This window comes from Vigna umbellata, chromosome 9 (assembly GCF_029865625.1).
Source record: "Vigna umbellata cultivar VRB3 chromosome 9, Vumbellata_1.0, whole genome shotgun sequence".
In the NCBI taxonomy this organism is placed as follows: Eukaryota; Viridiplantae; Streptophyta; class Magnoliopsida; order Fabales; family Fabaceae; genus Vigna; species Vigna umbellata.
This window is the reverse complement of record NC_142173.1, coordinates 12,778,191-12,796,282: the sequence shown is the minus strand read 5'-3', so window position 1 is coordinate 12,796,282 and position 18,092 is coordinate 12,778,191.

The following is an 18,092-nucleotide window of genomic DNA, read 5'->3' as shown; positions in this document are numbered from 1 at the left end:
ATCTAATATCAACAAATAGAAATAACTCTCCATGGTAGAGAACCTAGGGTTTACAAATTGAAGAAATAAAGAAGAAATTGAAACCATAAAGAAGATGAAGTTCCTTTCCCAAAGCACCTAGCAACTACTCCAAGCTTCAATCACGTCTCTCCTTCACATTTCCACCTCCATTCTACAGTGTATCTTCATCTTGAACCCCAAAAGGAGGAAACCACCATGGATAAAGGAGGAGAGGAAGAGCTTCTCAACACTTCAAACGATCTCCAAGAGTCTCTCTCAAACACCCTAGGTGATTTTATTTGTGTAAAAACGAGGAATCCCCAAAACCCTCGCAAAAACATGATTAAATATCCACTTTTGAGTATTAGGGCTGACAAACTCATCTAACGACTTCATTCTCGCCCAATGAGACGTATAAATCGATGCTCTATAACTTTTAACTCATTGGGCAAGCCATATTTTCACCTAGCGACTCGAATACTCTAGGTTTAGGTTATCATTTTCATTCAGCGAGCAGCTAATGAGCCCAACAACTCAGCCTAGCACCTACTAGTGGTTTTTTGGTCATTCAGGGGCGGTTTGTAGCTATATAACATTATAGGTGAGTCATTTCTTCATGTTTTGGGTGCGATTCTAGTGCCCCTCGGCATGAGTATTTGTCTAAAAATTACTCTTTGTTTTTCAATCATGTCTGCTTGAGTTTCATTTATTTTATGAAAAAATTAGTGGGTGTTAAACCTATTTATTAAGAAATTAATGTAAAATTTCTCATTTATTTTATGAAAAAATTACTTTGTAATATAAGTTATATAAATTTTGATAGAAAATTTGTAGGAATTCTAAGATATAAGAATCAATTTTGATCTTATTAATATATTCACATAGACCAATCCAACTTTATAATTTATAACTCACTTTCTCATCATCTTTATTGAAGATAGTGTCAATATTTTTCTTCAAAGTAAATATAAAAAATCAAAATGGTCCTCCTGAGTTCTCATCAATGAGACTATCTCAAACAAATTTTTGAGTTTTGTTTGTATATTTTATCTTTTAATAAAATATAACAAATAAATAATTATTCATATGATAAAAATTAAATGTGAGTTAATGGGTAATTTGTAGTTATCATTCTCATGATTTCTCACTCATCTCCTATTTTTTTTTTGTAGTGTGACGTCAATATCTTTTTCTAAATGAAATGTTAGAACCTTCTCCCAATTTCTCAATAATTGATATCAAAGCTTCAACTTTTAATATTCATTGAGTATATGGTTTTAATTTATTTGTATTTTTTTACTTATGGCAGGTATTTATGCTAAAAGTGTTTCTCAACTCAATGTCGATCATAAATGATTTGTTGATGAGTTTTTTACAGAAATGAAAAGGGAATTGAAAGAGAATTTTGAGGAGAGAAAAAGAAAAAAAAAACAAAGGTACATAGATAAAGAAAAAATATGTGATGAATATTAGAAAAAGCATGTTGAAATTGTGATGATAGAGATGGAGAAAAAAGTAAACATATAGAAAGGAAAATTATTGAAGAGAAAGAAATTAAAGAGAAGGAGTTGAGATAGAAATAAATTGAAGAGGAATAGAGAAAATAAGACATTGTAGAGAAAAAAGAAATCTAAAAAAATATAAAAGAAAGGAGAAAAGTAGAAATAACAAAAAAAAAAGTGGCCAACAAAGAGGAAAGAAAATGTAATAATAAAGATTGTGTTTTTATGCAATATTTTTTTTTGTCTCTTCAACAATTCAAGGAAGAATTTTAATGATATGTTACAGAAACTTATTATTTTGTCTCAATCAATGAAAATGTGTGCACAAATTTTAGTTATGAATTAAAATAAAAGGATGATCTTTGATCTTGTATTTTCGTGGTAAGAAATGTCCTCATAACATTTGAGAATGAATACACTCTTAGTGAAAAACCAATTACACGACAAATGTATTGATCGCATGTAAAAAGTGATAAATATTTTTATTCCCTAATAGACTTGTACAACACTCGGTAACTTTCGTACTCAATAACTCAATTAGACCACAAAGTTCACAAAAACACAATGGAATTTTTTTTTATCAAATAATTGGTTGCAACAATAAATTTAGTATATTTACAATTGTCAATATTATATTTCATCCACTTTATTCTCATGCATCGACAAACATTTCAATTCCATATTTAAGTCAAAATTAGCTCACCAACATACTCAAATCTTATTCCTAGAATATTTAAGCTTATGATTACTCATCAAGTTTCAATCCCTTAAATCTTCAAAAAGTGAAATCATGCATTAATTTCAAGAGTTTATGATTACTAACGAAACAAGTTTTATTCCTATATACAAACATCCATTAGACATTTAATTTCAAGCCTAAATTCTAAAGATAGTTCCCAACACTTTAATAATCATAAATCAAGCATGAGAACAATCCACATAAAGCATTAAGCATGAAAATCAAATACTAACTTGAATTGGAAAACACACACACACACACACACACATATATATATATATATATTAACAACACAATTTTACACAAGAATTCAGTATTCACTAGCGCAGAAAGGGGTATAGACGTCCGTTCTTTAGGCCTTTTAACGTCCGACCTCCAACGGACGTCTATGCGGGTGACGTCTATGTAGACGTCCGTTGTGTCAGCCCGGACGTCTGTATAGACGTCCGCTGTGTCAGGCCGGACGTCTATATGGACGTCCGTTGTGTCCGGCCGGACGTCTATATGGACGTCCGCTGTGTCAGACCGGATGTCTATATAGACATCCGTTGTGAACCTCTCGGACGTCTATATACTACTGCAGAAAGGGCTTTATTAGACGGCTTATTTAGGGTTATTTAGGATTACGGGTTTGAACGTTTGTTTGTGCACTGCAACACGTCTGAAGAACAGATTCAAAATGAAAATGGAGGAAGATGGAGGAGTAAACGACCTAAAATGTAGGCCAAAAAACGCCGCCCAAGAACACGAAACAAACTGCACCAAAATGCACCGAAAACGATTTTTAATCGGTCCAAATGAAATATATGTCATCACTGAACAATTTAATCGGAACAAAAGTAAGATTAAATGGCCCAAAACACATGAAAACCAACCTGGAAATGCAAGGCGCAGAGGGAAAGTTTCGCATAACTCCTCGCGGATTCGCGTTTTGGAGTGTGTATCTTTATTTTAAATGTCTTTTGAACGTCAGTTGTGGCGGGGGCCGGACGTCTATAATATAGTAGACGTCCGACCCCCTCTAGGACGGACGTTCAAGGGCTGACAGCGTAGTACAACCCGTTAGTCTCTTGAACGTCCGTCCTGGAGGGGGACGGTCGTCTATTATATATGGATGTCTGTCCCCCTCCAGGACGGACGTTCAAGAGACTGACAGGGTAGTACAACTCGTCAGTCTCTTGAACGTCCGTCCTGGAGGGGGATGGACGTCCATATATAATAGACGACCGTCCCCCTCCAGGACGGACGTTCAAGAGACTGATGGGTTGTACTACCCTGTCAGTCTCCTGAACGTCCGTCCTGGAGGGGCACGGTCGTCTATTATATATGGACGTCCGTCCCCCTCCAGGACGGACGTTCACGAGACTGACAGGGTAGTACAACTCGTCAGTTTCTTGAACGTCCGTCCTGGAGGGGGACAGACGTCCATATAAAATAGACGACCGTCCCCCTCCAGGACGGACGTTCAAGAGACTGATGGGTTGTACTACCCTGTCAGTCTCCTGAACGTCCGTCCTGGAGGGGGACGGTCGTCTATTATATATGGACGTTCGTCCCCCTCCAGGACGGACGTTCACGAGACTGACGGGTTCAACTACCCTGTCAGCCTCTTGAACGTCCTTCCTGGAGGGGGACGGACGTCCATATATAATAGACGACCGTGCCCCTCCTGGTCGGACGTTCAAGAGGCTGACAGGGTAGTGAACCCATCAGTCTCTTGAACGTCCGTCCTGGAGGGGGACGGTCGTCTATTATATATGGACGTCCGTCCCCCTCCAGGACGGACGTTCAAGAGACTGACGAGTTGTACTACCCTGTCAGTCTCTTCAACGCCCGTCCTGGAGGGGGACGGACGTCTACTACATATAGACGTCCGGCCCCCTCCAGGGCGGACGTTCAAGAGGCTGACCAGGTAGTTCAACCAGTCAGTCTTTTGAACGTCCGTCCTTGGGGGGCCGGACGTTTACTATATCTAGACGTCCGGCTCCCTCTAGGGCGGACGTCTCCACACTCAATTATTTACATTTATGCCACCGGTCAATTATTTACGTTGGAGTTTTCGTGGACGGACGTCTATGGGGTGACGTTAAAGATCAATTATGCACTAGTGATTTTACATCTAATATCAATAAATAGAAATAACTCTCCATGGTAGAGAACCTAGGGTTTACAAATTGAAGAAATAAAGAAGAAATTGAAACCATAAAGAAGATGAAGTTCCTTTCCCAAGGCACCTGGCAACTACTCCAAGCTTCAATCACGTCTCTCCTTCACATTTTCACCTCCATTCTACAACCTATCTTCATCTTGAACCCCAAAAGGAGGAAACCACCATGGATAAAGGAGGAGAGGAATAACTTCTCAACACTTCAAACGATCTCCAAGAGTCTCTCTCAAACACCCTAGGTGATTTTATTTGTGTAAAAACGAGGAATCCCCAAAACCCTCGCAAAAACATGACTAAATATCCACTTTTGAGTATTAGGGCTGACAAACTCGTCTAACGACTTCATTCTTGCCCAATGAGACGTATAAATCGATGCTTTATAACATTTAACTCATTCGGCAAGCCATATTTTCACCTAGCGACTCGAATACTGTAGGTTTAGGTTATCATTTTCATTCAGCGAGCAGCTAATGAGCCCAACAACTCAGCCTAACACCTAATAGTGGTTTTTTGGTCATTCAGGGGCAGTTTGTAGCTATATAACATTATAGGTAAGTCATTTCTTCATGTTTTGGGTGCGATTCTAGTGCCCCTCGGCATGAGTATTTGTCTAAAAATCACTCTTTGTTGTTCAATCATGTCTCCTTGAGTTTCAGCTTGTTTTCCTTCACTAGAATTGCTTCTTACTGACTTATTTCATACACTCAAACTACATATTAGAGAAAAATAATCATAAAACAACTAAAATACAAATAATGCAAAAACAAGATGAAATTGAGGATTAAACAAGATAAAAGCTACAGAGAAGTTTATTTTATTCACAAAACTTAACACCAATAAAAGGTAATAAAATAATGTTATCATGGAAGAAACATAGAATGATATAATGTTCTATCTTTTAATTAAATGCAAATTAAAGGGTATTAAAGGATATTCAGTGAGAATTATTGTAAAATTCGTAGGATATTGCTTAATTCATCTTATAAGAATAAGACATATATATTCTAAAAGAAAATGAGATTTCTATTTGTAAGAGTTTTTCTATCTGTAAGAGTTTTATGGAGTTTTAAATTATAAAAATCTAATTTAGATCTTATTAGGTAACCTCTTCTCATTTTTCTTGAGTATTAATGTTCGTCTACAAACTTACTATCAAAATATTCCCTCTAGTTTTACATCATATAGGTACTTTTAAATATAAAAATAATTCATGAAAACCATTTGCTAATGAGTAAGTTTTAGTAAAGTAATTAAGTTAAATAGAAAAACGAAACAATTATCCTTACTTCCTAAAATGGCAATGTGTTTGAAAAGGTACAAGTCAAATGCAAGTTTAAATATGATGCAAGGTTCTCAACAAAACAAAATCATGATTCATACATACCAAGGAGTGTTCAAGATATAAGAAAGAATAAAACTACCTTTCTATGTTCAAAATTAGTCTTTACATTTACGTGAGTGAATAACCATCAATAGTCATGACTCAATCTCCCATGTATCAATTTTTAGCCACTTTTAATCTGCCATGAAGTTGAATAATATCTTAACATGAATAGCTCATGACTCAATTTTGGCCAAATTTTCACATCATCAAGCAAGAAATATTATACAAAACTTATGAATTATTGCTTAAGCTGAAACATGGTTTAAGTGTTGGTAACGTGCAACCGCAACCAAACAGACACTAAGATGTGTGTCAAGTTAGCATAAGATTATTGACGGGACAAAGACATTGTCATTAGAGTCCTCAACTTGACTTTCATTCTTCCTTTTATGCTTCCTCTCGTGTAATGTAAACTTGTATGATTTCTGTAACACAGGAAAAACTCTAGAAATGGGGGTTTGAATAAAGTTTTAAACTTTTTGCAAATCAGTGTTTAATTTTCTTTGTAGGGGTTAGACGGTCTGCAATAGTTGTTAAACACTTAAGTTTATAAAGCATCGTTTAATGAAAAACCTTTGAAAAACAAAAGCAATAAGACACAATTGTCTTTATACTAGTTCGCTCCAAACCGAGTTACGTTCAATTCTCCCTTAAATTCCTTTAAAGGGTTCCACTAATCATGAATGATTAAAAACGAGTTTAACCACTCTTAGTGTACAACTAACTCACTGGTTAGACGAGTATAACCACACCTAGTATCATTAGTCTATCTGACTAGACAGTCTAACTTCACTGAGTTAACCTTACAAGTCTTTTACTTCACTTTTGAATACAAACACAAGGTATTTTGAAAGATTACAAGAACAAAATGTATAAATCTATTAAAGAGGATTTGAAATCAATACAATATATTCTAAAAACTTGTAAAAGAACTTTTCTTTTCAAAGCCAAGTCTAAGAGACAAAGCTTACAGAGAGAAGTAGTGTGAGTGTATTGCAATAATATAATTCTTGTTGTTGTCATCTCTTCATGCAATCCTCTTTATATAAACTTCTTCGAAAAAAGATTTGTAACTCAGAGCTTTGACTTTCTTCTAAGTGTGTAGCCTTTATGGTACTGAGTCAGAAGCTATGTTGTGTCTTGACAAAGCAACTATGTTATGTGTATGAAAAGTATAGGCAAAAAACAATGAAGGAAACATTTCTTTAATATTTTCCTATCTGTTAACATTATTTTGATGCTGAGTAGGCTTTTGAATAAAGGTTGAGATTTGCACAGAAAAAGAGAGCACAACACTACAGATAAAGAAGTGCTAGAATGTACATGCTTTGAAGCGTTAAACAATCATAAGATTTTAGGCATAATACGTATACTATCGTTTAACACAGTCTGTTTTAGTAACATTATGTCGTTTAGGATATTAAAGTTATAGCATTTAGCGCTGATCTAAACTTTCGTTAGACGTTGTTCATATTAGATACTCCGTTAGAATTCCTTATAGCATTTAGTGTTTATCCTAGATGGTTAAACATTCATTAGACACTATTCTAGTTAGACACTTAAGGTGTATCATCTAACGCTTCTTATCTTTTATCCTAGGCAATTAAATGCTATTTCATTTAAATATTCTATTAAACTTCAAAACAAGGTTTGCTTAGACGATCTTGTCTAAACCTTAAACCTTAAATCTAATGTTACAAAATCATCACTAACAGGATAGAAATTTCTAAAAGCTTGCATCAATAAGATATACTAATAAGGGAGAAGAAAATATATCAACCTATCGTTTTACATTCATATATGAGAAACTTAGATGAACAAGAGGAACAAACTAACCTCAATTCCATCAAGAATTATTGTGTTTGACTATTTGGTTATAGAGAGAGAGAAGAAACCATGTGGAACAATGAAACAACATCAAGTAATACATGTGCAAGGAGTATAAAAATGGTTCAAATAAATTCGATCAATAATGTTATAAGATAAATGCATGATCAGAGTAAACAATAATTTATGTTTTACAGTATCTAATATATCTTTACTTTCCTTTTTCTTTGTCTTGCACACACCACATGTAAGGAAAAGGCAAACAAAACTCAATATATTGGAAAAAAAATCCTCATGTCATGGCAAAGAGCTAAGCACTAGAGAAGAATTGCCTGAAACATCATCACAACATAAATATGAATACAACATATTTTAAATATCCACTCATATTTTTTTGTCATTATTGTTGGAAGTCTTGTATCGGCTAGAAATAAAATCAATTTAGAGTATATAAATGAGTGGAAACTTCACCTTACATGCTGATTTTGTATAATTAAGTTAAATTTAAAGTCTACTTCTTAATATAATATCATGTGTTGAATGTTTTTTGTCATTATTGTTGGAAGTCTTATATCGACTGGAGATAAAATCAATTTAAAGTATATAAATGGGTGCAAACTTCACCTTACATGTTGATTTTGTATAATTAAGTTAAATTTAAAGTCTATTTCTTAATATAATATCATGTGTTGAACGTTTTACATCCACTAAGAATAAGTCAATTTATTATGTATGTGTGTGGGAAACACCATGCAAAATAATTGTTAGACATAATATAGAGTTACTTCTCTAAAAGAATAACCCTCTGTTTGTTTTATAACAAGGAGGCATGATATTAAAATACAAGTTCCTCCGAGTTTGTTGATTACATAAGTCTTAAAGTCCCTTCTCACCAACAAATTTCAATATAGACCAAAGAAACCCCAAAAAAGATGTACATACAATTTTCCTCACAAATGCAATCCTCGCTTTAAAAAAATAAATAAATTTCATGATAGTTGTGAAACATTATGCAATTGCTTATTGAATGTGGAGAAAGTGTAAAACATAACATGTAGTGAACCTCTAAAAGATGCTGGAAATTCGAAGAGTGTGGATGTTGGTTCTTATTCTTGTACATTATTCTAGGTAAAATGCCACACTCAGATTGAAGTTGGGAAAGCATATATGTTATTCTTGCCTCAATTGTTTCAGACTAGTATTTAAACTATTATTTTACCGTGCAATAGGATTTTAAAAATTAAACTATATGTGTTTCGGGTGTAGGGTCAATCAACTCCAAAAAACACACCTTCACACTTTCTCCTTAGTCGTTTACGTCCCTAGGTTCGTTCTAAGTCCAAGTCTTCCTTCGTCCGCTCTCGAAACCGATTGGGGGTACCTACCAAAGGTACTCCGATGTTTAAGTCAGTAATTAATCCGAATGGGAGTTAGAGCAAAGTCTTAAATTCAGAGATCACCTACCTCTTACCTTTGACCTCTATTTATAGTTTTTGAGATGAGCCTAAGATTAGTGAAACCCTAATCACGACCCAATCTCGGCCCATTTATACACAAATCAATACTTACCCTTAATCCTGATTTGCAATGTCTCTTAAGGAGTTCTTTATTGATGGAACCGTCCATTCGATCTCTAATCATGCCGACCAAATGGTCTTCGTCATATCTTGTCCGAGTATGATATTCCCGCATACGTGTTACGGTCGCTCGACCATATAAAGTCCAATATGTATTATTTTTGAGTTTATAAAAGTATAACTAAAATTTAATTTAAGTATTTTATTTTATAAAATTGAATAATAATATTTTGATTGTTTTTATGATGAAAATTTATTTAACTTATTTATATACTTTTTTAATAAAATGTGTTGTATGTTATTTCAAATAAATATTAAAATATTGAGTTAAAATTAAGAATTCAAATTTAATTTTACGTAAAACATGGTTAGGAAAGTGTAAGTACATGACTCTCTAATAATAAAAAATATGAACAATGTAGAAGTTAAATAATAAAGGGTTAAATATGTTTTTCGTCCCTTAAGTATCACACAATTTTTGTTTTAGTCCCTACTCGAAACTTTGATAGTTTTTAATCCTCGTAGTTTTGAAACTCTTACTACTAGTCCTTAAAATTGGACGGCGTTAACTTTTAGTAGATGTGGCTAACGACCAGCCCACGTGTGATGCCACCTTCCCTGACTACTTTTAATTGGCGTGGCAGTAAAGGTGTGGTTGCCGGTCGGCCTGGTGGGTTCTATTACAATCAACAGAACAATGCAATAGAAGCAGACTATATAAAAGACCGAATGATGTTGGGCAAAGACCGAACGGTTATGGTGACGGGTGGAGTTTAATATATGAAAGACCGAACGGTGTTGGACAAAGACCAAACGGTTATGGTGACGGGTGGAGTGCAATATATGAAAGACCGAACGGTGTTGGGAAAAGACCAAACGGTTATGGGCAAAGACCACCATGCCGACCACCAGACCGAGTGGCCGACCACCCACCAGGCCGACCGACCACCACACCTTTACTGTCACGTCAATTAAAAGTAGTCAGGTGGCATAACACGTGGGCTGGCCATTAGCCACGTCAAACAAAAGTTAACCACATACAACTTTAAGGACTAATAGTAAGAGTGTCAAAACTATGAAGACTAAAACCCATCAAAGTTTCGAGTAGGGACTAAAACCAAAATCGTGTAATACTTAAGGGATGAAAAACATATTTCACCCAATAATAAATTATCTAAAGTTAAAAAAGATGGATCATGAAAGACTTTATAAAAATATTAAAGTTACACGTATAATGAACTCATCTCATAAATTTCTTATAGTGATGTTTTAGCGTAAATTTATATTTTTAACTTTTATTTATCGTATTTATTTTGAAATGATAAATTGTAAATAATATAAAAAATTTAATAATTGATTTTGGTTGACAATACAATTAAATTAAATAATACAAAATTACGTATTTATTATTCAATTATATATTTATCATTTATATCATATTTTATTGTTATCATTATATTAAAACTATTGTGTTATTATATTATTAAATATTATTACGTATTATAATACATTATTATATTGTTAAGAATTATTTTTAACTTTTCAGCTTTCAAGTTTCCATCTTATTATTCAATTATTTAAAGAATTTCTAATTTTCACTTTCTAATTATACACTTATTATTGAAATTATTTTTTAAAATATTATTTTGTATTATATATGATCGAAGACTCTTCGGTTCTGTCAACTACATCTTTTGGATTACTTAAGACAAAGCCATAATATCATGTATTAGTTTGCACTCAATAAAGTAGTGAATGCTTCATGAATGAATCATATAGTCAAAAACCAAATATGGAATGCTAGGAATTATGCTTTCAACATGAAAGACTACATCTTCTTTCTTAACAACATTGCTAAATAAACAAGGATATCACGTATCCTACCAGACTCTCGTCATGCCTGTTAAGGACATTCTTTCATTGAATAACTTAACTAAAAAATCATTTTAGTTTCTCACAAGTAAGTTTTTCATTGGATCTTTGGATGAATGAGTCCATAACTATGGCTTATTTGAGTGAGTACCATAGCCAACGAGGTAAACCTATAAATCTTATTATAATCATAATTTAACTTTCACTTTTTTAGATTTAATTTAAATTTTTGATCAGAATCTCCGACTAAGTCGTGACTTAATCTTTAAAGAATCTTTTAGAGACATTATTTTATAGTGGACAAACAAAACTTAGAAAACGAATAATAGATAATAAAGAATTTGTGAAAATACAAAGCAACTTCACATGATACGGTTGATTCCACAAGAACATATTAAAATTTGACACAAGTGTTTTGTAATTTCAAAAAGAAGTATGCGAGTGTGTGTGGCTGTATGGGTGGTGTGGATGTAACTGCCTTATATTTTGTGGTTATACATCTTACGGTGTTCCTTCACAATGACATTTACTTCACACAAAAAAAATAAAATAAAGCAAAAGCTTGAAAAGTTGTTTATGTCAGAATCCCTTTTCAATAGCTAAACAATAGTATTCTTCTTTAAGAATAGTTAATGTGACACAAACTTCGCCTAAAAGATACAAATAAAATTTCACAAAATCTATAATACCTAACACTCAAAACTACATGCCATCAAGATGCACACAATAGAAAAAATCTAAACAAATGAAGTTGTTTCTTTCTTCAAAAATATCATACTAAATATTGTCCCCATTATTCTTTATGATACAATTTCACCTCTAAATTTTCATTCTTCTTCACAAATTCTAAATCACCTTTTTATCATAAGAAGTATCAAAAGAACCAACCTCAGCTTAACATAATAGTTTTTTATCATTGTACTTGCTCTCATTCTATAATACAAAACACAACCTATCATTTACACTATGAATCACTTTCTTCATATATGTTAATGCTAGATTCAAGTCAAAAATCTCATCATATATCACCATTCACATCATTAGACATTACATAGTTTGTCAATATAGTTCCAGTTTTGAGCATCATTCCATACAATAAAATATTTCAATTATGTCTTTACTCTATCATTTATCAAAATTAATATATACACATCTCCAACTCAATACAATTCACAATTTAATCATAATGAACTTTACGAAAATATTAGGAGCATCTCCTTTTAAAATTTAAAATAAATGTTTAGTTTCTCTTACATGAAGAGGTTTTTATCACAACTCTTCTCTTTTCACAATTTCACCACGTATGACACTCCTATTTTCACAACCCAAAAATCAAAAACCAGAAATATAAGAGAATACCTGTTGAAAATGTAAGGGTTTTTGCAACAACTTCTATTTTCGAAAACCCCTCTTAAATTTTTTTACCTTTTTATAATATAATTATTAATAATAAAAAAAAGAGTTTTTTTCTTATTATAATATATATATATATATATATAATTGTTTTCTCTTTAAAATTATACATAATTTCTCACAAAATGCCTTCAGAATTTTAAAGTTTGAGGTTTATATAGTAACATCCCAAAATATAGCATAATATTATATCATAGATTAATCACATATAATAATAAGATAGATCAGTTCAACCAGAGTTAGTAAAGTATTTAACATTACAATTATCCAAAATAACCACAAAACTTAAAAACTTTATAAAGTAACATAAGTCTAATACCAAAATATAACCATAAACCGAACGATGATACAACAGCCTATATAAACCGATCGGTTTACAAAAGGAATACTAAACCTATCGACCGAACGACCCAATCTAAAACTATACACAACTGATGATCGAGCGGTCATAACTTAAGCGACAGGATCTTCGCCTTCCAACACTTGCTCTACCGAACACTCGTCACCTTCTGCTCACATCCATAGGATGATCATCGCAGGGGAAAAGAAAACCGAACGGACAAGACAAGACAGAACAAGAAAATAGGGTAAGCTATTGTAATTTAATTATAAACACATATATGCATTTCATGCAAGTTCAATCCATATGAAACCGAACGGTACATCATACAACAATGAATACAATTCATCACATACAACCAAACCATCATAATTCATATAAATATATATAAACCGAACACTATGACTTGACCATCCGGATTGTATGAATATGTAGCTACAGTCGTCCTTGCACTTGTAGTAGTGTAACAACTAACACCAATCAAGCTACTACCCAAGGTTAATCCCATAATACCTACCTTGGCTCCCTAAGGTGGTAGGACCTCCTGCTATTCTCACAAATGATATACCTCTCTCTATGTGAGAATGATACTCATAGAATTTCAGGATGAACGTCAGCTTAGCATATCCATATTCATACTTTACAAATCAATAACCATACACGAGACATTCCGCCTTGGAATTCTCTTCCACGGTATTCAAAAGTTCAACCTTCTCATTTTCACCACAATCTATCATTCATCATTTATATTTCCATTCACATAATAAAGAGAACATGTGAACTTTGGAGACCGAACACCTTCACAGTTACCCAACCGAGAGAACCGAACGGTTCATAACAGACAAAATAGAAGAAACTGACCGAACGCTATTATTGACCGACCACCATAGAAACCAACTATTAGACACTTAGCCCAACCCAAAGAGTTTAAACCACACACTCATAACTTACACTGAAAACTCTTAAAAACTTATACCGAATATTATACTAGACTGAGTACTTAGAGATTTTTGGATACTCTATCCAGACCGAACACTAGTTTAATATTATAACTCTGTGATTAGACCGAACGGACATAAATAGATAATATTGCTAATAGACCGAACCCAGTTAATGACTGAGTACGTAACACAGCCGAACGGTCAACAAAACAAATCTCTGAATAACACTTCTTAAACCAAAACAAGATATTTTTCTTAATTTCTAACCCTCCAAACGTGATTTCTGAGTTATTTTAAACCTATTACACACTACTCACCACTCACATTTTTCGACACTCTCTTCTCTCACCCAGACTGACCGAACGTTCTACAATAGGAACTCCAATCCAGTTCACAAGTCTCGGCCAAACACAGAATTTGAATACAATTCAATCAAACATACCATCATTCATACATGCCAACGTTCACACATCAACTTCAAACACAGAAAAATATAATTAAATCACTAGCTTCCCTTGCCTTGAATAAACGAGACACTTCCTAAGCTTCCACAACTTTAACTAACCAAATCCCACTTCTAAAGCAACCCACTACAATTCCGATCGGTGAAAAGGGACCAACCAAAGGATTAAAACAGAAACAGGTTCAAAAAAAGATAGATGAAGAACACATGCAAGCTGAACAATGCTTGCATGTTCCAGAAACTACTGAAACTTAAAAAGAACGAATGAGTTTACTTACCCACTTCACACAACAACTAGATTGATGGAAGAGAACTTCTTGCCACCAAGGAAGAACTCACACACAGCCTAGATGATGATCAGAAGAAGGATAAAGTGAGGATTTTTAGAGAGAAGAAGGAGGATTATAGAGAGAAGGAGGAGAAACTCAGAATTCTGGAGAAAAGAAATGCATGCAAAAGTGGCTCAACGTTTGAAAATTTTGCTTATATACCATCATAAAAAACCGATCGGCCAACTAGATACACACACCTGTCTTTCACTTTTTGAATTAACACCTGGATTCCACTCAGCATGGATTTAATGGTTCTGACATAGGATCTCGTTGCATTTTATTTTTTGATAAAAAAGTTTAACCTTTTCTATTTTATTTTAGTTTTAGTTTTTTAAATATTTTTTAGATAACAATCTTTTGTATTATTAAAAACCTATAACTTTCATTCAAATTTTCAAAAATGAATAAATTTTAAAAAATGTAAAAAATGGGTAAGTAGCATTTTGGAGCTTTGAACGTGCTATTTTTACTTTTTTTTTTTATTTTATTTTTATCATTTTCAACTTTTTATATCATGTAACATTCCATTAAATAGTGATTGTATAGGCAGCTCTTGATCGTCAAATAGATGTCTCAAGAGTCAGTAATTTTAGAGAAAACAGAGAGAAAACTTAGAAAATGAGTTATAAAGATAATAAAGTCTGATTATGAAATTCTATTTATATTATTAAATTATTTTAACATTAAAATATTCAGTTTCATTATTTTGAAATATTTATCAATTCTAATACTCTATTTTATATGTTTTTACATATTCAAAATGTGTTTTTTATTTCATTCAAATAATCTTTGTGTTTTTAATTTTTTTAATTATTTAATTAATAAGTTAAAAATAAAATATTAAAATACTATTAGAAGTTTTTCATTTTAATTTATTAACCAGATTATTAAAAATATCTAAAACTAAAAATATTGTCACATTTTCTTAAAATAATATTCAAATATTTTTTTAATAAAAATTATCCATAAATTCTAATATTTAGATTAAATAAAAAAATTTAAATAGTAAAAGAAATTAAAAACACTACTTTTAATTCATCAATTAAATTATAAAAAACTAATTTAAAACTTAAAAAAAATATTTTCATAAAAATTTGAAAAAACATAAAAACTATCATATTTGAAAAATAAAAAAGTAATAGAAAATCAAATGTAAAAGTTAAAAGAGAAGCCAACACGACTTCTAAAAACGGAAATAAAAAAGTATATAAAAATGTAAAATAAAAGAATACGGAAGTTGAAAAATCAGAAGAAGTCGTTTGTAAAAAACATAATTTCTCTAAAAAAATAGTAAATTGAATTGCTCATTTAAAATATAACGCTTATTAGTTTGAAAATGTGTTTGGAAAACATGATTTTGTTTTTCCTTTTTGATATCATATTTCCAAAACACACTTTACTTATTTGTATAAACTTTTAAAAAAATTACTCATAGTAATAATTTGATAAAAAAACAATTAAATCGTTTTGACAAAAGCGTAATAAAATTAGTTTGTTGAATGATGGTTTTAGTAAACAAATTTATACGTGTTTTGGGTATAGGATATGTATAACAATATATACACTTTTCTTTGTATTTGATATTTATATAAAAATAACATATATATAAACCATTCCATTGAAAATACATTGTAATTACATTTTTATTATATATAAAAATAAAATTTTATAATTTTATTATTTTTATAATTAAGTAATAAAATATCATGAAAGTAATACGTTTTAAAATATATAACCGTTAATTTAAAAGAACTATTTAATTATGTTGAAATAAAAAATTATTCAATTACTTAATTTATCATATTACCTAATTAATTTTATTTCAGGTGTAGGGTCAAATGTTACATAGAGGAGTCACTTGTTCTAATGTTATACTTTCTTTTATCTGAGAATACTTGCTAAAGGTAATATGATGTTAAAATTCGTTCGAGTTTAATTGATTAAATAATTAATGTTGTAATAAATATGGTAAAAGTCTAAAAATCATATTTTTTTATCGATATAAATTTAGTTACTGAAATGTTTAAATTAACTAGATAATTAGCTGATTTTGATCGGATTGTGATGGATTATGTTATTTTGATCGTATAATAAAAATTTTATTTATTAATAGATAAAAATATTTAATTAAAAATAATACTAGAAAAAGTTACATTTATCAAGATATAGATATATAAATATACAAAATTTTCAATAATCTATTTTAATTATTTTCTTATTGATTAACGTATTCATCTTTTAATTTTAATTTAATTATTTTTTTTTAGATGAAGTGAAGAAGGTAAAAGTAAGAGAAATATTATAAGAAAATCACCAATTTATTACTAATAAAAACATATTCTAATAAATTTTGTATTCTTGAATTAAATATTGGTTTAATCACTTTATTTAAATGATTTTAAAAGAGATTAATCTCTTTATTTGGTTGCTTTTGTAATTTCGGTATTTTAAGACATTTCTTTAACTTAAAAAATATTCACGTATGTTTGTACATTTTTTTAAATTTTTATAATGGTATATTAAGTACATTTTTTAAATATTTATAATTTTATATTAATAGGCGATGATATCGTAATGTCATTAAGTATAATATACATTGATATACATATGTCAATGTTTACCACCATGTTGAACATATTTTTTTCGTTATACTTATTATTTTTTTTCAATATTATGGTAAAAAAGAAGCATCAATTAGAAATTGAATAGCTCATCTTACATAAACAACATTTTCTATCCTTATTATTTTTTACATTTTTCACCTTTTCAAATTCATATTACTGGCTCCCTTGTCATGGATAATTTCTATATGAATAAATTTTAGTTTAGAATAAGGTTAGTCTTATTATAAAATACCTCTCAATCATGTTATTGTGTCCGTTTTTATACTTTTCTCAGTTTTATCTGCATAACAATTTTAGAGGTATTAACTATGTAAAATATTCTAAAATTAAAAAAAAAATATTTATACTATAATTTGCATATATAAAATAATAACAAAAAATTTTGGGATATGAATCTTTTGAGCTCCTTCACTGATTCTGTGAACTATAATTTAACTTTTAAATGAAATTTAGAATTATTTATACATGGTTCACCAATATTTGTGTTTTGAATACTATGTTAATTTTTGAACAAAAATATTGATAAAAAATATAACATCATGACAAAGGCAATTGAAATTTGGTAGAAACCAACTGACCAACTTTAAAAATTGTTTTAGAAGTACTTAATTTTTTTAAAAGATGGATTAAATTAAGCTATTTATAATTGCTTCGAGTTATTTTGAAATATTGAATATTATAAATTGTTTTAACGCTTACACTTGTATTTTGGAGCAAAAAATAGATTTAAGTTGAGATTTAAAACTTAATGAGAAAATTGAATTTGATTCATTGGAATGGTATCTTTGTGTGTTAAAGAAAAGATTAAAAATAATAAGAATGATTTTGTCGTGAAAAGGATTAAAGATAATAATAATATATATTACATAATTAAAATTTAATTAAAGTTGGTTTTAGTATATTGGTTTTTT